Source organism: Apostichopus japonicus, chromosome 14 (assembly GCF_037975245.1).
Source record: "Apostichopus japonicus isolate 1M-3 chromosome 14, ASM3797524v1, whole genome shotgun sequence".
Taxonomy (NCBI): domain Eukaryota; kingdom Metazoa; phylum Echinodermata; class Holothuroidea; order Aspidochirotida; family Stichopodidae; genus Apostichopus; species Apostichopus japonicus.
This window is the reverse complement of record NC_092574.1, coordinates 9,992,733-10,014,863: the sequence shown is the minus strand read 5'-3', so window position 1 is coordinate 10,014,863 and position 22,131 is coordinate 9,992,733. Positions and strand designations below refer to the sequence as shown.

Genomic DNA, 22,131 nt, shown 5'->3' with positions numbered 1-22,131 from the left:
AAGTCAATAATCATGAATAACTAAAAAGTGGTAAAGAGCTGAAAAGGGCGCCAGCAGTCCATTTGAGTCCGTCAGGGGGGGCACTCGCCCCCCCTGTCTGTATGGACGCTCTGCCACTGCATCTATGTTCCCCCCCCCAATAATTATCTCTAGTGTCGCACCAATTACTGGCCTGCCTCATTATCGGTTAATCGGCCGATATTGCTGATATAGGTCCGTTATCGCTCTCTGAAAATTTATTTATAAATATGTACAATGATACCAATATGGATCCCCCTTAGATCAGGCCGAGAAGGTCAGTGACAGCTGGCTGTTGTGATGGCCAGTCACATATGTTTAATTATCTTCATAATTATGACGATGATGATCAATAATGATGATCATTTTGACGATGATGATAACAAACATGGCACCATTGATCACAACATAGAGCAGCTGACATCTGTATATATGCTGTAATCTAGCTCTGACAATCTCTTTGTCCACACATCCTTGTTGTCTCTATGGCATTGTCTCGATTCAGTAAACAATTGATTCCATCTACAAACAAAGACACTGTAGACTTTAGATACTTGTAAACAAAGAGGCAAGATGTGACCTACAGATCAAGAAAGGTCAAACTGCAAATGTCAATATATTGAAGAAAACACTCGAAACCCTCAATATTTAAGGGACTTAAATCTGAGTACACGCACACACACCCTTTGGGTACAGGTACAGTACTGATGAATCTGCAGGGTACCAATTACTTAGTACTCCATCCAGACATACCCATGAGTATGATGAGCATACTGTACAACTGTAAGTATATGTGGGTAGTGTAGGGTGATTGTCAGCTATATGATCTGAGGCACTAGGAATGCTGTCTGAACAAACGATATTCCTCTCATGTTCAGTGGCGGAGCTAGGGGTACTGGTCAGGGGGGGCGAGAATGGTCTGTAGGGGCACTTTCGACACTATCTAAGGGGAGCTTACAGATATTTTTGAGTAAAGATACTCCCTAGATCGCCGAAAATGACCCTTTCCGGGCCTTGCTAATTTGCAGATAATGTGACAAATGTCAATAGGTAGATGAGAGCACAATAAAAAAGTCAATAATCGCGAATAAGTAAAAGTGGTAAAAAAGCTGAAAAGGGCGCCAGCAGTCCATTTGATTCCGTCAGGGGGGGCATCTACCCCCCCCCCCTGACTGTATGGACGCTCCGCCACTGCTCATGTCAGTGACAAAGAAGAATGGCCCAAAATACCTCCCTCACACCAGAAAAACATCTGCAGGATGAATAGTATGGACTTATAATAGGTCTATATAAAGGTTAAATTCCTACATACTTGATTTTCTGGTGTCTTTCAATTTTATAAATCCTTTCACATACCACATCTCACACATATAATAACTTACTTAAAACAAAGTTTGGTTATAAAACACAGCTTCCTATGACATTGAGATTTAATGAAGAACACAGAACTGATGTTAACCTTTAAACAGCTAACATCGGGCAACCTTGGTTTCCTTTTCCCCCTGTAATAGTTCCTTCCTGTACCATGCACAGGTATCCAATTGCAAGGGATCATGGTGTAAGGGTAATACTTAGGGCTCATGTTTCTTTCCCACTTTTGGTATCCTCCTGGCCCTATTGCACACATGTAAATGTCATATAATACTTTCATATATACATATATACAGTATATATATATACAGTATATATATTAATTGCTTATAGTTTTGTTTGTGTTTACAATATAGTAGAGGCTAGAACAGAACAAGGTAATTCAATCATGCATTATAAACTTCCCTCCTTTATATATATTCTACAGAGATTCTACTGAAGGCCAGCTACGGAGATGTACTGTGGGTGCGAAATTGTTAGGTTAATGCATGCATCATGGATGGTTGAAATATTGGTGGAACAAGTTCAATTTGAGCCATCTCTATCACATCAGTGTCATAATCAATGGAATAATTGATATTGGTGTTGATGGTAGCTAAAGGCTATTAATCAATGTATTTGTATTGATCAGTGAAAGATTTGATGGGAAAATTACAAATGTATGAAAGACTGCATGTTAGTTTTCTTTCATTTATGTATCTTCTCTTTAAAACTTGTCTCTTTGGGGAAGGGTGAGGGAAGTGTGTGGACGGGTATGGGAAGGGTGTGGGAAGGGGAGAGTTGTGGTAAGTGGTTAAGGCATTGGCTTAAGACTTGTAGGTTCGAGTCTGGGCCAGATCTATAGGTTTTGTCCTTCAGCAAGGCACTGTATCTCCATTACCTCTCTTCACCCAAGTCCATCAATCAAGGTAACTTGTAAATTAAGTTGCATGGGCCCGGTTTGTGGCTGCACACTATGGGAAGTTCCCCAGGGTACACGTACATGTGGTGCACTGTAGTGCCCCAGGGAGGGATTGTTTGAATTGTGCACACTCTGGTGTGTGGCTGTGACAAGTTATTAATGACCAGGGGTTAGGATGTAAAGTCATGTGCGAGAGCCTTGGCCTCAGACAAGACTGTAAACCTTCAACTTTAACAATTAGGAGAGAGGGAAGGGAAAGGGCAGGGAGAGGGGAGGGAAAGCGCAGGGGGAGGGGAGGAACAGAGGAGGGAGAGCGGAGAGGGGAGATGGGAAAGAGGAGGGAGATGGGCAGGAACAGGAGATGGACAGGAATAGGAGATGGACAGTGAGAGAGGGATATAGGGAGAGATTGAGGGAGGATGAGTGAGTTAGAGATTGAGGCAGGGGTGAGAAGGGGAGATCAAGGAAACGGATTGGAGAAGGGATATGAAAAAAGAGGAAGAGTGTTTAAGTTCATCATAATTGGTTTCTAAAACTTTCCTCATCTTCTCCCCACTAGTTTTCATCCCATGATTCCCTGATCTCCTTCTTCTCCCCCCCCCCCTACCTTTCTATTCCCCTCTTCCGATCTCAATCCTTCCCCCTCCCACCTCCCAATATGCAGCCATAATGGTCACACACACACACACAGAAATTTGCCACAGATCTGTGACATACAGTATATATATATCACCATTTACAGTAATTGCATTCCTATAGACTGAAACTAGTTATGAGGGTTAAAACCTTTGAGGAAAACAAAACAAATGATTGCTTGATATTTAATTAATATTTGGTGCGCTATAGTTAGAGGGACATGATTTAAACAGAGGGAACTTCTCAGCCTGCATGTCGTGAGTTATATCTACGTGAATAAACAACATAAAATGTTGAGGACAAACAGCCTTATGATAAGAATGAAACAAAATCCTCATCCATATCCTTTTATTATTTATCATCATAAAAACCATATCTGTGGAAATCAGATATTAGATACATCATGTCAGGTAAACATCTATGAACACAGATGAACTGCAATCTATAGGGAAACCTATGAACGTTTTAATACGAAATAGATGTATAGATGTACAGTATAAATATCATATGACACACTCACACATCTGTTACCATTGATATATGATGAAATATATACCAGCATTTATTGATTTATCTCAGCCATTAAACTATGAAACTTGGTTAAAGGGGGTCTGAGTAATGTACAGTATTAACCTGAGGAGATTCCCTATTAATTCTCTATACAGGAAAACAATGACTGGAGTAAAGGGTCATGAATGCTTAGAGAACCACACTCCCACTTTAATACCTTGATTGGGCAATGTGCAGAATATCTATATGTATAGGCTGGTAGGATCCAAGCCTGTAAGGCCTACAGTAATCTATTGTGTAACTGTACAATAGTGTGGACCAACTTTTTATTCGCAAACAAACGCCACCCGGATTGAAACTTTTCCGGGTCAGCTATTGGTCCACACTATGCTCTGACTTTTGACAGAGTGCTTTATTTATTCACTTTATTTCCATGTGCAAACTGCATGTATACTGAACAGATCTTGATTTGTATGTGTGTGAATTCATACAACATACAATTGCATGGTCACCATACTCGTTTTACTCCGCAAGTTGATACATCCTTTACTCGTTTATTCTCTGTTTATCGTCTTACGCTGTGAGAGTATGTGCATCTTTACTCGTATGCTCTGTGTGTTCATACATATATATTGTGCATGTCCATGTTTACGTACATCGTACTCGTTTTACTCCGCGAGTTGATACGTCCTTACTCGTGTGTTCTGCATTTATCGTCTTAGTGTATGTTCGCCTTTCCTCCTATACTCTGTGCGTTCATACATACATCGTGCTTGTCCATGTTTATATACATGGTAACTCGTTCTACTTCGTGAGTTGATACATCCTTATAGTAACTCATACAGAGAGCTGTGTTTAAATTGATACACCTCATATGTGTATACTCAATTTACTCTGAGCTAGCATATATCTTACTCACTCACTCTCTGTTTAATCATGATTACCTGTATCTTACTCGTTTACTCTGTGAGTTCAAACATCCTTATACTTAAAGAGCTGTGTTTAAATTGATACTCATTTTACTCTGAGCTAGCATATATCTTACTCACTCACTCTCTGTTTAATCATGATTATCTTACTCGTTTACTCTGTGAGTTCAAACATCCTTATACTTAAAGAGCTGTGTTTAAATTGATACACCTCATATGTGTATACTCATTTTACTCTGAGCTAGCTTATATCTTACTCACTCACTCTCTGTTTAATCATGATTATCTTACTCGTTTACTCTGTGAGTTCAAACATCCTTATACTTAAAGAGCTGTGGTTAAATTGATACTCATTTTACTCTGAGCTAGCATATATCTTACTCACTCACTCTCTGTTTAATCATGATTATCTTACTCGTTTACTCTGTGAGTTCAAACATCCTTATACTTAAAGAGCTGTGTTTAAATTGATACACCTCATATATGTATACTCATTTTACTCTGAGCTAGCTTATATCTTACTCACTCACTCTCTGTTTAATCATGATTATCTTACTCGTTTACTCTGTGAGTTCAAACATCCTTATACTTAAAGAGCTGTGTTTAAATTGATACTCATTTTACTCTGAGCTAGCATATATCTTACTCACTCACTCTCTGTTTAATCATGATTATCTTACTTGTTTACTCTGTGAGTTCAAACATCCTTATACTTAAAGAGCTGTGGTTAAATTGATACTCATTTTACTCTGAGCTAGCATATATCTTACTCACTCACTCTCTGTTTAATCATGATTATCTTACTCATTTACTCTGTGAGTTCAAACATCCTTATACTTAAAGAGCTGTGTTTAAATTGATACACCTCATATGTGTGTTTACTCATTTTACTCTGAGCTAGCATATATCTTACTCACTCACTCTCTGTTTAATCATGATTATCTTACTCATTTACTCTGTGAGTTCAAACATCCTTATACTTAAAGAGCTGTGTTTAAATTGATACACCTCATATGTGTGTTTACTCATTTTACTCTGAGCTAGCACATATCTTACGCACTCACTCTCTGTTTAATCATGATTATCTTACTCACTTACTCTGTGAGTTCAAACATCCTTATACTTAAAGAGCTGTGTTTAAATTGATACACCTCATATGTGTGTTTACTCATTTTACTCTGAGCTAGCATATATCTTACTCACTCACTCTCTGTTTAATCATGATTATCTTACTCATTTACTCTGTGAGTTCAAACATCCTTATACTTAAAGAGCTGTGTTTAAATTGATACACCTCATATGTGTGTTTACTCATTTTACTCTGAGCTAGCATATATCTTACTCACTCACTCTCTGTTTAATCATGATTATCTTACTCATTTACTCTGTGAGTTCAAACATCCTTATACTTAAAGAGCTGTGTTTAAATTGATACACCTCATATGTGTGTTTACTCATTTTACTCTGAGCTAGCATATATCTTACTCACTCACTCTCTGTTTAATCATGATTATCTTACTTGTTTACTCTGTGAGTTCAAACATCCTTATACTTAAAGAGCTGTGTTCAAATTGATACACCTCATATGTGTGTTTACTAATTTTACTCTGAGCTAGCATATATCGTACTCACTCACTCTCTGTTCAATCATGATTATCTTACTTGTTTACTCTGTGAGTTCAAACATGCTTATACTTAAAGAGCTGTGTTTAAATTGATACACCTCATATGTGTATACTCACTTTTCTCTGAGCTAGCATATATCTAACTCACTCACTCTCTGTTTAATCATGATTATATTTCTCTTTTTCACTCCATGTATTTCTACACACTTTGCAAACTGCATCACATGTGGTTCATCGTAATCATAACCCTGACTTCATACATGTATATCAACGTTGTTGCAATACGTTGTATAGTTTCTATACCCATCAAATCCTCAATCTGTAGTCTGTAGTTCCAGCAATGACCCTGGAATAATTGACTAGGGTGGTGTTACTGAACCATATCAATAACAGACTGTTTTGATTTAGGCATGGGTGTTGGTGTTCGACATCTGTTGAGTTGACAATGAACAACTCAACAAGCTTCCAGTATATATTGTGTGGAGGCATTTTTGTGAGTGCAGTGGCGCGATACAGCTATCGTCGTAATTTAAACGCAAACAGCTGTTTGACTTGTTTATAACTGGTCAACAGTAATACAACTGTTACGTTTCTGTATTTGTGGCCATTGGTAATTTCATATTCCAAATTGGGCAGAATAACATGCACATGTATACCCATTCATAAAGTGAACTTGTATAGTTTATATGCATGCACAAAACTTAATATAATACTATAGCTTAATTATACTTGAATTAAGTCTGTGTGAAAATTATCAAGGTGAACTTAGACAGATCTCTTCCATATATTCATGGCATTTGGCCAGCTGAGTTAATTTATTACAATTAATTAAGTCACTGCTTTAAATTTCCACCCGGATGCGTGCATGTGAATTAAGTCACTTATCATCTCGAGCAATTCTCAAGCAATTCTCAAGCAATTCTCATTTCAACGCATATGTTTGTCAGTTCGCAAGTTACCTTCTGTACATAGCACAACTCAAGTAAGTTTGGTACTGACAGCTGCAAATGTCCATTCAGTTGCCCCAATTTTAGTGGTTATTCAAGTTCCACAAATTTATTAATTGGTTGAACTTGAAAAGCTACATATATATTGTACAAGCCATCCTCCTGGTGCCCTAGCTGTAAGTTCTATATATCCTTTTATTACATGACGGCTACAGAAAGTGGAACATGCCATATACAAGATTAAGATCGACACCGTCCCGGATGTAAACTCAATCTCTTCAAAATTAACAATTTCCACAACCTTCATTGTTCGCCCCAAAGCCACGCATGAAGACGTCTGAGACGATAATCTTGATCCATTTGGCAGCCAAGAAACATATACAGTCCTTACTAAGGTAGCTTGTTTGCATGCACATCATGTACAAAAACGTCTGTTACTGAAATTAATAATGAAGACATTCCAAGCAAAACAGAAGATGGTGACTAAATCAGTTGCAAATTTTAATGAGGTTCCAAGACATTACCTTGGGGAATTACTCATTAAAATTCAAGGTTCAGACACAGTACAGTAGACAGACAGACAGACAGACAGCAGACTATACACACTCTCTTTTATCTATAAAAGTCTGTAAGGCATAGACATAATCCAGCCCACCTCTGTAGACAAGTCCCTATAGTGTCTTTCAGAAGGGATCTGTAGGGGTATAGATCTATGGAAACTTCTACAAGAAATTTGAACCATATATGTACACACGAGTGGCTGAGAAGTAATTTCAGTGTACTTAATAGTCCTTCTAGCCATGTACAGTAGTGAACTGCATGGCCTACTTTCTGTGAGGTAAATCTCCAAAGACTATTGAATGCCTTTAGTGAGCTAGGAAAGCATTGCACATGTGATGTATGTGTGTATGTGAGCATATTTGATGGATACATATTGGCAAGGGAACCTACAGGCTGCAGTAGGTGACACACATGTGCAAATGATGAGTAATAGATCTATGCATAATGCCTCTTGATGGGAAGGGAGGCTCCTAGAGGATTGGGATGAAAGATAAGAATATAGAGGGGTTTAAATTAGAAGGAGAGGTTGATGTGGGTAAACATATACTGTACTGTGTCCCTTACACTGTACATTCAAGCAGGGACAGTGCTTTGAAGTGTATATAAATACATGGTTTATAACCATATTATGTAATATTTTGGGTTGCATAGTGAGGTTACACCCATGCCACAAATGAAATGATCCAATTACACAGAGAGAACTAAAATAATATGGTGGTAGGTTAATCCAGGAGAAAATAAGGGCAGATGGACCAATTAAGGGCAATTAGGCCCAGTAGCAGCTACATATATCCATATATTGATGCAAAAGTATAAAGTGCATTGTGTAGTACGCATTCTTTTCTCTTTTTTATTGGCATTAATGCTAAATTCACCTAAATGCATGTAACAAAGAAATTAAAGAATGGAGATTTTATCAATTATTTTGGCAAAGCTGTTCAGTGTTGGTGTATACACTTGCATAGTAACACAGTCAATATTTACTCTTTAGTATAAATTTCTATAACACTGCTTTTCATGTCACTCTACCCTGTTGTGTTATTAGCTGTGCACAGCAGATATCTCATCATACCAATTTAATTTAAATATATCTCACAAGTATTACCTATAGTGTATCTGATGTAGATAAATGTCAGAACTCTTTTTCATCAACGTAACACACACACATCGTCCAAGAAATTCGCATTTGGCCGCACTGCTTTAATAATCGAATCAGCAGGGAATGGTCAACACCTATTTATCTTGTTTGACCTTGACCTCATCTTTGTCCACGCTTGGTTGTTTATCTCCATTGTAAGCAAACAACAAAACTCTGGATTCTTTTCAGAACAGCAAAAAGGATACCAATTATTATTATTTTTTTTAAATATACAGGTAATACAATGATTTAAGTTGGATGTAGTTGGATATATGTAGTGCCGCTGGGGACACGAAAACAAAAAACTCAAACAATTGTTATGAAAATCTCCACCGTAAAATATAATCTCCCTCTGGGTCAGGTAGTTTCACTGGGTATAATAGCCAGCGAATACAAAAAACAATACAACAAAACAAGTATACAACTGATTAATTGTCAAGATTTGTGAATAGTGTAAAAATTCAAGAAGAATTTATATGACTTAAGCCAAGATAATTGTCACATCCCGACATATAACAGAGCATCTAAGGTAAAAATAACACCAATATTCCATGCGGACTACAATTGGCTCTTTCCCTCAAAAAGTAAGATCAGTTATAAACTGTTTCAGGCAATATCTTTCCAAAATACATTTTCCTTGATTTGAAGATATATATCTGAATGTACTCCTTTCTACACAGTTGGAAGTCTGACCTCAATATATGACCGTTACTAGCAAATTTTCGAGCACAGCTACTTGACACGGAAGTAATTGTTTCGCGCAAATCCGGTTCTACGGACTTCGGTTCGCTACTTCCATGTATGGATGTAATCGGTAAAATTCGCAAACATCCCAATGTCATTCGGGTTTACGAGTATTGTAGCTCGATAAAGGATACTTTAGAGATTCAAATACGATCATTTCCGGAAAGAAACGAAGGTTTTACCAATAGAACAGTGCATTTTCTTATCGACGACCAACGCAAAAACATAAAGGTAAGTCAAATCGAGTCGACGTCTATCGTTATGTGACTTTCGCGTCTTAGACAACTTTCAACCGTAAAAATAGCATTTTTGTAATATATAAGCTTGAATCTTACTCATATTTTTCAGAAAAGTTGTAACTCCCCCGAAAAGTGTGATTTTTTGGTCAACGAAAATGGTGCTCCTATGTGGTTTTGGTTGCCCCTAATACATGTATCCTAACGTACATAATACACATATACACGAAAGTACCGTATCCTATAACGTGCAGCCTAGCGCTATATGTCGACTATGATGTAGCAAATGCTAGATTGCAACGTCTCGTATTTTTCGTAATCTTTCTATTCGGCATAGATTCCCTTCATTTTTTTGCGTTAATATGGAAAAATCAGGGAGTTGATAAGTCACGGTACTACTTATGGCTACTAAATAGTTAAAATTTAAAAATTCGAGGGCATAGCGGACAGTAATATTACAGTACTAGGCCCCTAGCCTATAGGCCTAGTACTTTTGTATTTACTAAAGTAATATACTACGACAAGTTTTTACTACAGGTAGGCCCTAGCCTAGTTTTAGTAATACTAGAATACCTGCATAGTTTAGTCCAATTTTAATAATGGACTAAGGCTTATAACCTTTAGTTCTTAGCCTACGCCTTCTTGTCCTTGTGGAATAATTCTAAGGGGCCTGTTCTTGAAAAGATTTGGACTGCATAAGATACAATTTAGTATTATTATTATTATACAAAAATTATTAGTAGTACTTGTAGACTGCCTTTGTACTATGTATAAGTTAAGATCATGGCTTATTATGAGTTTTATTAAAGCTGGACTGGGTGAAAATTTCCTCCATCCTGGGATCGGGATCCATTTCAATGTCACTTTGTTACAAGTGTTCAAGACCGGTATTAGATCCATGACTTAAGTCTAGGCCCAATTCCCTATGCTTAATATGTAGAGCAAGATACGTAACACAGAAATAAAACTAGCTTGCTTTATACTGCTTACACTTTATACTTATTGCTATTACAGTTAGACCTACTGCTGGTACTTGAGAACAATTGCACCTCATAGAGCCATGTAGTTGTACATAGCTACTTATAATTCCAGGTGACTTAAAACAATATCAGGGATCATTTTGTGACAACATGTTTTGCTGTTAACGAGAGTTTACGATCTTTTTATTGTTATGTTGTTTTCTATGATAGGTACAGTAGTAGAAGTACTTAGTTAGTCATTCACGTGCAGTCTTCCCTATGTGTGTGTGTGTCACACACAGATTTCTCTAAGGTGGTGCTTTCCCATGTATATATGACCAAAAAAAAGTTATTCCCAAAAAGAAGAAAAGTTTCATTCACTATTAGATTTGTTTTGTTATGTAAAATGACTAACATTGCAAAATGCAGTTCCACTGGTATTAAGTATTAGCCCAGAGAGCTTCCAGAGTTTATTACATCCTCATGTTTATTATCCTCATATCTGAAGTTTTCATATAAGAGTTTATTTATAGAAATCTGTTAATAAATGTAGTCTCACATTCTATTTAATACTATATATCTTTTAAGTTCCTAGCTCTGTTATATGTACCTGTAGTAAGAAGGAATGCAGCCTGTGGATCAGTTAAGTGCCTGTTGTTACAACTCTGCTCCAAACTATCGTTTGTTTAATCAGGTTGTATTATTAGTGTGCTACCTTTAAGCAATTTTGTTTTCTATATATATGTAATTTACATTTTTCCTCAGTTTCTGTTATACTCTTATAGAAAGAACAAGTTGTGTGCAGCAGCAGGCTGTAATATACTCAGCAGTCTCATGCCTATTCTCTAGCTAACTCGAACAGGTTATTGGCCCAGACACATACACTGGAAGTTAACTGTGTACAATAGATTGTTGTTTGGAATTTATGTTCTGATTTTGGAACCATTTCTTGGGAAATGTCGGTACTTAAATTGGTTAATTTAGTCGTGACAACTGACCAATATGGCTGGAACAACAGAAGATATGACGTGGAAAATTAACAAAATGGATGGAGTGAACTGGCTGACATGGAATTTCCAGATGAGACATTTGTTTCTTGCAAAAGGCCTGTGGGCTATGAGGATGGCTCATGAAAGTTGGGGGTTACTGTATGTGAGAAGTAGAAGAGTGCAAACTTGAAAAAGACACAACTGGCATTTTTCACCATTGTGCTTGCAATAGCATCTAGTCAGCTGGAATTAATTACAACAAGTGACAAACCAAGTGATGCTTAGGATGCCTTGCGTACTCTGTTCGAAATGGATTCTCTATCCAACAAAATTCAACTCAAGAAAAAGTACCTCAGAACTGAAATGGCAGAGGGCAAGTCAGTTGGAAATAATTTGAATTATATGAAAGGAAGTATGGATCGTTGGGCTGCTATTGGTGCTCCTATTTCTGAAGAAGACCAGGTTGTTAAAGTTATATGTCAAGTTTGGACTTATTTATTTACTTTCTACTCTTACCTTTTACTTTTATATATTTGTCTTTTAATGTTAATCTTATGCTATATGTCACAGGTATATCTCACCATTTCAGAGTTACAAAACTATCCATCCTGCCACCTGAACTGTTTTTGCTATGTCATGCCTTCACTATGCCACCTTGAAATACCCCTTCCAGTCATAATGCACTTGACATTGTGTGTGATTTTTTTTCAGACAATATTATTGTATGAAGTCTTCACAGTATGAAGTGTGTTTCATTTCAAGAAGTGTTCAAAGTTTGTTAAGCTATTCCTTCCATTTGAACAAAGTATTTCACTTTGAAGTGATCGAAGTAATTTATTTTTCCTGCCCATATTTTCACAGGACATTAAAACATGTTCTTTCATGGAGAGTGTCACACCAAATGTTTTTTGTTTTCTTTTTTCTGTTGCTTAAAGTGCCTTATTGTTACAGTTATAAAATCAATAAAAGACCAGGCAACTCTATTTCCACTGTTGACTAATGTTCTACTATGCATGTGCAAAAGAAAAAGAAAACAGCCCTACTCAAAATATTTGGTCAGAGTATCCATAGAACGTGATGTATCCAAACGCGTCCTGTGTACTGAAAGTCCGCTTTTAATTAAAGTCCCCATATGTGGCAAAACCACCTCATCCCTCCAAAATACCCTAACTCTTCCCAAAGCTGGTGAACACCACACCCATCCCAAAGCTGGGAAACTCCAAACCCTTCCCCAAATCCGCTAAGCACCACATTCCCTCCCCAAAACCCCTAAAAACACCAGACCCCTCCCCTAAGCAACACACCCCTACCCAAGCCACAGTACTTAACTTCAATATTGGCAAGTGGTTATGTAGTGTGATACATGAACCAAACAAGGATTGGTATTGACTGGAAAACTGTTAACTGATATTTATTGATGAATATAAGCAACAGATGAGTACCCAGCTTTGCAGAATCTCACTGAGTAAGGGCTACTGTGGAATTATGGTAAGTGGGTAAGTATAAATCATTTGGTATTGTTGGAAGTTCCTTAGAAAGCAACTAGAAATAAGGTTTGGCCTAGGCCATGTTACCTTTGTATATTCGACATGTGGTATGACCCCTTCAGCTTTGACAACAGACTCAGGAAAATTTGTGTTACCTTAATAGTTACCACCATTAATTTAGCTAGAAAGGAAACACAATCTCCCTTGCCCCCTCCCCCATTTTGTCTCTCTTACCCCTCCCATATGCAGCTCTCAGTAATTTCACATTTTACCTAATCATATATTAGAGTTTGGGACAAAATTTCTTCCAAACCTTAGCACAACTTATATTACTTAATTTCACGCCACAAAACCTAACATTCCTAATAGACCGTACACTAAAGGAATGGGTTCCACTACATTGAAAACGATTTGAGTGAAGTCTTGTCGGTAGTAGCCCATAGCATGAAAACGGCTTGGCGAAAGTCTATCTAATTTCAAAATGGCGGCGACAGCAACAAAATCGCCGAGTCGAGGTAATCGTTTTGTGACTGGCCGTCTTAGACAACCATTTCACCGAAACTTTACAGCATCATGTAGGAGAGTACAAGATCCACAAATGGGAGAACTTTTTTGCTGTAACTCTCTTTCGTTGGTTCGTTTTGACCTATTTTGTGTCAGTTAGGAATACATGTGTGAGGACGAAGTTTGATTGCAATCGTTGTTTCATAGGTTTTCGTTGATTTTTTCTCGGGTATCTTTGTCCTACCATACATCGGAATTACTTTTAATCCATTCTGTGAGGTTCCGGTAAGTTGTAAACTATCAATGTCTGTAAATTCTGTGAGTGAAACGTAGGACCGACTTTACGTTAAATGCGGGCAAATTCAAATTTAATGATATGCGTGATCGTTGATCATTCTTCGAGGTCACGGGGTCAGACTTCCAACTGTACAGACTTCAGCTGATTCTCATCTTATAGATTTAACTATTGACAAGAACCCACCTGTTTAACATATATTCTACCAGCTCAATAAATAAAAAATGAACAAAATTAAATATTGATAAATAATGTAAGCACACACATGGATGACATTCAACCACATCTCTCCTTCTTGACAAATTTTGAATGAATTCTAAAACGTACATGTCATAAATAGGGCCATGTACTTAGTCTCACTGTCATTGTTGATTTTTCCACTGCTTTGATATCACACCTAATGTGGTCTGTATATATATATATATATATATATGCTAGACTTGTTTGTCCAGCCACTTTGATTTGAACTGCCAGAGTTTGATGGGTTATTTCTACAAAAACAGCACTAACGTAGCAGTGCATGGTGTAACATGATCTATACGATATAAACATCAAAAATAATCTTGTGCCCATGTTCTACCGCCCTCATCATTCAATTCTGATACAAGTAACAGCTCTCTTTAAGTGCTAATGTGTCATGTGATATGATTGGCTTATGATAACAGTGATCCACAATTTCGTCAGTTACTTTTAAATAAGACCATCAGGGATCACCAAACAGCTTAGAAATCCCTTTGTAGTTATCACCACTAATATTATTATTCAACACTTACATTACTGGTGATATTTGTGACATAGGTTTGTCATTTTAGCAGTCTTTAATCTTTATGCAGAAGGAAGATTAAGCCTATGACAGTTATTTTGATAATTAATCTATTTGCACATTACCATTCAGTGTCGGCCTAAATGTCATGGCGAAATTAGCCCCATGGCAGGCCTATGTTTTTATATGGGTTAATAGTGCACTTCCTCTAAGTATTGTTCACTGACTTAGATCTAAATCTTAAACTCTAAATAACCTTTTTCTTTTGAGGTCATGTTCGGCTGGATCAATCATAAGCCACCTTTAAAAGTGTACTCTAGCTGTATTCAGAAAAGTTAGTTTTATACAAAAAGAATCCTTGCCTTATAATAGGTGCAGCTCTGTTCAACTTTAATAAAAGCTAGGCCCTACAAACTATACTAACTATTCACCATTCGGAATTCTTTTGACAAACAAATCAAAGAGTACGTTAATACTGTACACGCCTTTGAGCAATTAAGTTTAGTTTAGAGCAAATAACAACGGACTATATAAATTTCCAACCGTTTCTATGAAAGTTTGAAAGAACTTTTAAAGTGCAGAGAATGAACTCAGCGTACTGTGAAGTCTTTAGCCCGACTCCTGAAGCTATGGAATTTGGGTAAAAACTTATTGTTGTGATGTACCAATTAATTTATATTGTGTACTTTAAGAGCACCATCAGGGCCCCGTTCCACAAAGACTTACGCTTGATCTTAAGTTTGATCGATCGTGCGTAAGTCAGCTGATCGAGCGTAAGTTTGATATCAAACTTAACTCCGTTCCACAAAGAAACTTACGCTTGATATCAAGCGTAAGTTCGATCCGATCATGCGTAACTTTAAGTAGTGATCCAGATCATTCGTAAGTATACTTTGCTATGGTAAGCAATTGATATACAATTTGTTTAGTTTCTTACTGTTTACATGTAGATGTAATAAAGTGTAAATTTTATATACTTGTGCACAAATGGCGTTATATTTGTATCAGCAAGCTGGTCAACAACGTAATTATCGAATTTATCGTCGAATTCTACCAAGAGAGAGAATTTTTAGAGACAGACGGCAGCCTTTTGAACTTTATAATGATACCAAAGATAAAGGTTTACTAGGCTAGGCTGTATGAATTTGGCCAAGTTAGAACATCCCACCAACAGAAGTAGGGCTCTGTCGGCCAGTTTGCAGGTTATCAATGCACTAAGATTTCATGAATTACGATCAAAAAGTGCCTTAGCAGAGTGTGCTTCTATACACGGATGCAGCAAGTCATCTGCCTCACGGGCATTGAGGAGGGTTACAAGAGCATTGGTTCAAATCCGAAATGATGAAATTCAGTTCCTAACCACTCCAGCCTCTGTGACCAAGGCTCGAGGGATTTATTTTTTGGTAGCAGGATTTCCGCAGGTTGTGGGTACAGTATATGGGACATTGACTGGAATCCGCGGTTGTAACTATGGGCCGGATGAGTATGTACTTGTTAGCTGTACAGGTAGACATGCAATCAGTTTGAGGACCACCAACTTCAAGGGATACTTCTTGGGGACTATGGTTATCCTCTACAGCCGTGGTTGATGACGCCTATTCAGAACTCAAAGAGACCTCATTCAATAAGTAAGCTTATAAAAACCAAAACATATCGAGGTATGGTATCATATCTATATGGTATCTATTTATATACCGCTTTCGATTTGTCCAAAAAGCACACACACAAAATCACAAACTCAATAGTATCAGTTATTACTGTATATTGTAGTTCACATACGGACAAAAATAGACATAAATTACTTAATAGTGAACAATGAAATAAACAGCTGTCTTCAAAGTTATAGTTATTCTTTAATCAAGGGCGTAGGAACCGGGGGGGCTGGGGGTGCCAGCCCCCAGTGAAATATATGGTGGGGCAGAAGTATCATTCCGCCCCCCCCCCCCGCTTCGCAAGTCAGCAAACCCCTTTTTCATTTCTCAATAAATGATATGTAACATTCGTCATTTTACTCAGAACATTTTGGCAGAAAAATTCCATTTGAAGCACCAAAAGGCCAGGTGAAAAAGCAAAATTATTTACAGAATGGAGTAGGTGTTGAAGTGTGCTATATTGCACCAGATTTCATCTGAGGCCACCTGGAAATGCAAAAAAATTCCAAAGGGGAGGGGGACACCCCCGCCACCTAGACCCCTCCCCCAGGCCGGCCATCAGTCTTCAGCCCCCCCCCCCCCAAGTACCTTCCTATGCCACTGTCTTTAATTGCAGTGCTCAGACAAGGACACAAGCCAAAATTGAGCATGTCAACAGCCAGCTCAAGAACAAATCTTGATGTCTGCTTGGCGATGGCATGCAAATAGAACCAAAACTCTTCCCCTATCCTTGTTTACTTAAAACGAGGCAAATTAGTTTGGCTGTATATAGTGTCAGCAAAGAATTTGAATGTCATGTCAACCAAACATTTTGCATTTACAAATACCACATGCATTCGAGCAAAAAAAAAACAGTTCTGACATTCTAACATAACTTTAAATCGCATTTTGAATTTTATTTAAGTTATATACTTTTTAAGAAAAAGTCGCCCAGGAAAGAACCTGGGCACGAACACCAAACTACCGAACGACTGATCCGCTCTCAACCCTAGTCTCCTTGCATCGGAACTGTGACTGTGTGATCATCGTCGGGTGTGCATAACCATTCCCCTCGAAAGAGAACAGATACTACTGTACACATGATCTTAGCAAAAGGGCAGAAATTTAAGTTATGTTGACCATCAATTTAGTTCCAGTAGTATACACCCGATAGAAATTTAATATCTAAGGCAGATAGTTTACAAGCTAAAAATAAATATCTAAAGTTGACCTACAATGCTGTTACATAATGAACGGTTCAGAAATTACATTCAACTCAAAGATGGTTGGAAAGGCAGTGTACAATCCTTGATCATTAATATTATCTACAACTCCCTCTCAGATGGTTTTCCTATTCAAGAAGTAGTTCACTTGTATATGCAATAAAGTTACATAAGTAAAAAAAACCAATAGGCCGATATTCCACGTAGAAGAGTAGGCCTACACTATAGTGTAGGCTGTGTAATTATAACAGTGAGACAGTATAACTGGCTTCTTTGGCCTGGAATGAACTGTTGGGGCATGGGTTGACTGCCTGTTTGGTGACATTTCTGTTGGTGCATGTGAATCCTGTGAATAGAGCAAATGAAAACAATTGATCAATTACAAGATACTCCTTTAACCCTTCCATTATGGATGCCGTCCTCTTTATAAGATGTAACAATAGAATAATTGCATATAATTTAAAATTCTGTGAAACGCTTTTTTCACTTTGGAAAAAGGTAACTATTTTTCCTTTTTATTCCCTTTATCTTTTTCAAAATTATTCATCAAGGGTACCAAAAACATATTGTGCATGATATTAAGTTTGAGTGCTGTAAGTTTTTCTAGGCTTTCACAATTTGACTTCTGGTGATCACAAATGACCTTTAACCTCCACCAAAAACCATAGGCTTCTTGTATTCAAATTCAAATTGGGTCTTTTAACATGTATATCAAAAATAAATTATACCTGTGATGACTCGCTTAAAAAGCAGCCAAAGGGTCGGTCTTTGATGTCCCCAGAGCAGGGCCTCGTAAACAGGGCTGTACAGTATACAGCTGCTGGCCCTCCACCTAAAATAAAATGATATGAACATTGTTTATCAATTTGGATTTTACTATGTGTCATGAAAAATGTGATGGATGTGAGGTGCCCATAAATGCTATTTACCTGTTGCATGTTTAGCTCTTTGATATTTTTTGGCCAAAATCTTCAAATCTGACCACTTCATTTTTAGTTCAGAAGCAATGTCCAGCTCGACCAAACAATTTATCACGATTTTCTTTGACAAACTGGCAAAGAATAAACATTTCTTGCTGGGAAAAATTTTCTTCCTGGATTTCTTTCTTTTGTGTTAGACTAGGAAAAATGGTTACTGTGAAAATTGTCAAGTTATCATTAACGACTCAAGAACACTGTGCTCAAAACTTAATGAGCCAGCCTTGGTAATACCAGGATAAACCCCATGACCTCTATTTTGAGTTCCAACAGTCAATGGCTATAGGCAAGCACACACAGCTGCTCATCCCATTGAACAGCTTTAATTGTAATTACTTCTCAAGCCATGTCCCTTGAAATATGATCACTTAAAACGTGTTTGTATTTTGTAGTAGAGTCCCAGCTCGACTTAGCTACTCTGGCCTTGGCTAAGTGGGCAGATAAAGTTGCTTGCATTGTGTGCACCTAGGAAGGTCTATAATAACAAAAGCTCTGTTTACCTGCAGTGTTGCCTTTCAAAATGTCGACTTCCGATTTAACAATGCTTTAGGCCTAGACTGAAACAATCCAAAATAAATCACTTACATCACTAAGGATGTAAACTCCCGGTCAGCTCAAGTTCAGCCAAAAGAAACATAGGGTATACAACTCAGACTTTAGTGTGGGTAGGTTAGGCCCTGAAGACCTAGGCTATTACTGCTTTTATTTTTGTTTTGTGGACATTATAAGGGGTGCAAGTGCAATAACTATACCTCTCTTTTTAGTCTGGACTTCATACAGAGTTCCTTTGTACGAAATTGTGACAATTTATCAATATCAGTCAATGATCCCACTGGTAATCATTAGCCGGGTACCGTTATAGGCCTAAGTATACTGTATAGTCTTGTAGTACTAAGCCTAAGTCGTCCGTGTAATAATACAGGCATTTACTTATGTAGTTTATCCTTTATACAGTAGTCATTTGCTTATATAAATTTGTGTTACTGCTAGGCCTAAACTATAGAAAAGACGTAGGCAGGCCTAACGTTGTCCCGGGTATTCCTCTAGGCTCTAGTACATAGCCTACATATAACACTGACTGCCTGTATTAAACTAATTTAACGTACGCAAAGACTACCGAGTTGGCAGATAAAATGCGGTCAACGGACGATCTTTCAATGTTTTTGAGTCGTAACACACAACGAACCAATGCAATAAAATATGGCAAAGGTTATTCTTGTAAAGATTGTGGTTAAATGTTTATTCTGACACATTTATCTGATATTTACTCACCATTTTGATGACATATAATGCGCCGACAGGTTGTTCGCCGTGTCAAAACTTCGGAGACACAAGTGATTTGAGGTCACGAAAGGTCAAAGTAGCCTCGTCCACTAACCAAATATTAATTAAAATCATGCGTAGCGTAAGTTTGATTTTGTGGAACGCTACTTAACGATCGAACTTACGCTACGATCAATCGAATGAGAATTGAACTTAAGTTTGATCTTAAGATCAAGCGTAAGTTAGTCTTTGTGGAACGGGGCCCAGATTGCAACAGCCCCTTCATATGGCACTGTAGTATGTACTTTGTAAATCTAGCTGCTTGATTCAAGGGTGTAGGAACCGGGGGGCTGAAAAATGTGGGGGGGGGGCGGAAGTATCATTCCAACCCCCGCTTCGCAAGTCAGAAAACCCCTTTTTCATTTCCAAATGAGAAAAAAAATCTCATTTGGAGCACCAAATTGCATCTAAGGCCTGGTGAAAATACAAAATTAAGTTTACAAAATGCAGTGGGTGTTGAAGTGTGCTATATTGCACCAAATTGCATCTGAGGCTACCTGGAAATGCAAAAAATTCCAAAGGGGAGGGGGACACCCTTCCCCTTAGACCCCTCCCCCAGGCCAGCCATCAGTCTTCAGCCCCCCCACTCAAAAGTACCTTCCTACGCCACTGGCTTGATTTGTAAACAAGATCATATAACAAGCTTTTTCTACTTGTATCATGGCTATTTGTTCACTGCTGATTCACGGCTGGGATCATGTATACAGCTCTCTTAACTACCTCGATCGATGAGGGAAAATAAGATCTCAATCCACATTGTTATCTCACACACGTATGAACAACGCCAATGTTGTGTTAATTGGCCTACTTTCTATCAACTTCAACATTACCCGGAATTTAACAAATAAACAGTGCAAGTTTGCATGGATTCTGGAGATTGCTTTTGCCAGTTGGAACAACATGTAACACATTTTTACATCCTGATGCCCTCTCCAAAAACATAAAAGATGTGTAGAGCTGTTTCGCTTCTTCAGTACACTGTACTAATGACACATGGCTCAGGTAACATTTAAGCCATCGCTATACAATGTATGAATATTTACTCCCGGGTAAAAGTATTATATGTACTGCAACCCAACTACATTTTAATTCACTGTATGCTATTTCAGCCATATAGTCGCATACATTAGTACATTGATCAAGCTGTTCTCAAAGTACCATGCAAACCCAACTATATTTCACTGTTCTTTACCGTGAAAAACATCAAAACAATTCCAAGTATTACCCCTAGGGATGTAAAGTGGCTGACCTTTAAGGTCATTTTCAGTGCTTCATGCAGGGTCTTGTGTAAACAACACATGCCTCACAAAATCCGAACAACACAGTCGCACATTCAAGCAGGCTCACAGAAGTAGATGTGATGGTTGTATGGGTAAACAGCTAGTTCTGACTAGCTGTGTACAGTACCATGTTAAGGTTAAGGACTCCCTGGCTATGCAGTACAGTGTATTGTTGCAGACTGTTAAACCTCAACTTAACTCTTTGGTTGTTTTAATAACTTGGCAGCCTGTGGTAGATCAAATTTTCAGTTCCAAGGTTGCAAATATGAATATTATCATCACAGTCTAGCTTGCATTCTAGCTTGCGGTCTAGCTTGCGGTCTAGCTTGCGGTCTAGCTTGCGGTCTAGCTTGCATTCTAGCTTGCGGTCTAGCTTGCGGTCTAGCTTGCAGTCTAGCTTGCAGTCTAGATTACACATACTTGGCCTGCAGTAATGTTATTCTCCCAATCTATACCTAGTCCCTACAGCATCTCTTCTCCTTCACACACACAAAGTGGAAAGAGGGTAATTTATACATGCTTCCACATGCAGCTCCCAGCACCAAGAAGATACACCAGCTTGGTTATTAACACATTTCATATGCTTTGCCTGCCAGTGAGGAACACCAATGGGTACATTGACCATTAAACTTTAAATTACTCATGCATTCACATTTGGCATGGACATAGGGGAAACGCATTACACAAACAATGTTATTGCTTGGAAGTTTATATCTGAACTATATTAAACTCCAACACTGTGAGGCACAAGTAATGGAAATAATATTGCAATAGAGACCTCTATCCACTGTTTCCTAGTTTTATATTTCTCTCCTGCCCACTGAATGGTCTGTCACTTAGGAATGCAGGATTTATAGTGTTGATTTATGATACCCAGGCTTACTCGTTATTAAGGATATCTAAGCTTGTTGACATTCCTTAGGTATGACCAGCTTAGGCAAACCTAGAAGAGATTCAGCCTAATATGGTCACAAGAGGACAAATTTCACTTTTCATAGTTGTACTAACTAATATACTCTCTGATGTACTGATAATTCTACCCAAAGACCACCTAGTGTTTGAGAACTTGCAGACACTTATTAGG

The 22,131-nt window shown here is 37.9% G+C and overlaps 1 protein-coding gene and 1 long non-coding RNA gene across 2 annotated transcripts in view; both read right to left on the bottom strand.

Moving 5' to 3' along the window:
* Positions 1-22,131, bottom strand: part of LOC139979417 (exosome complex exonuclease RRP44-like) — a 92,264-nt gene that overhangs the window by 32,709 nt on the left and 37,424 nt on the right. The gene's annotated exons all lie outside the window — the stretch shown is intronic.
* Positions 16,361-19,909, bottom strand: LOC139979418 (uncharacterized). The gene is made up of 3 exons (XR_011797151.1): positions 19,717-19,909; positions 18,196-18,299; positions 16,361-17,813 (listed from the first exon to the last, which is right to left on the bottom strand). It is a non-coding gene; the product is annotated as an uncharacterized lncRNA (long non-coding RNA).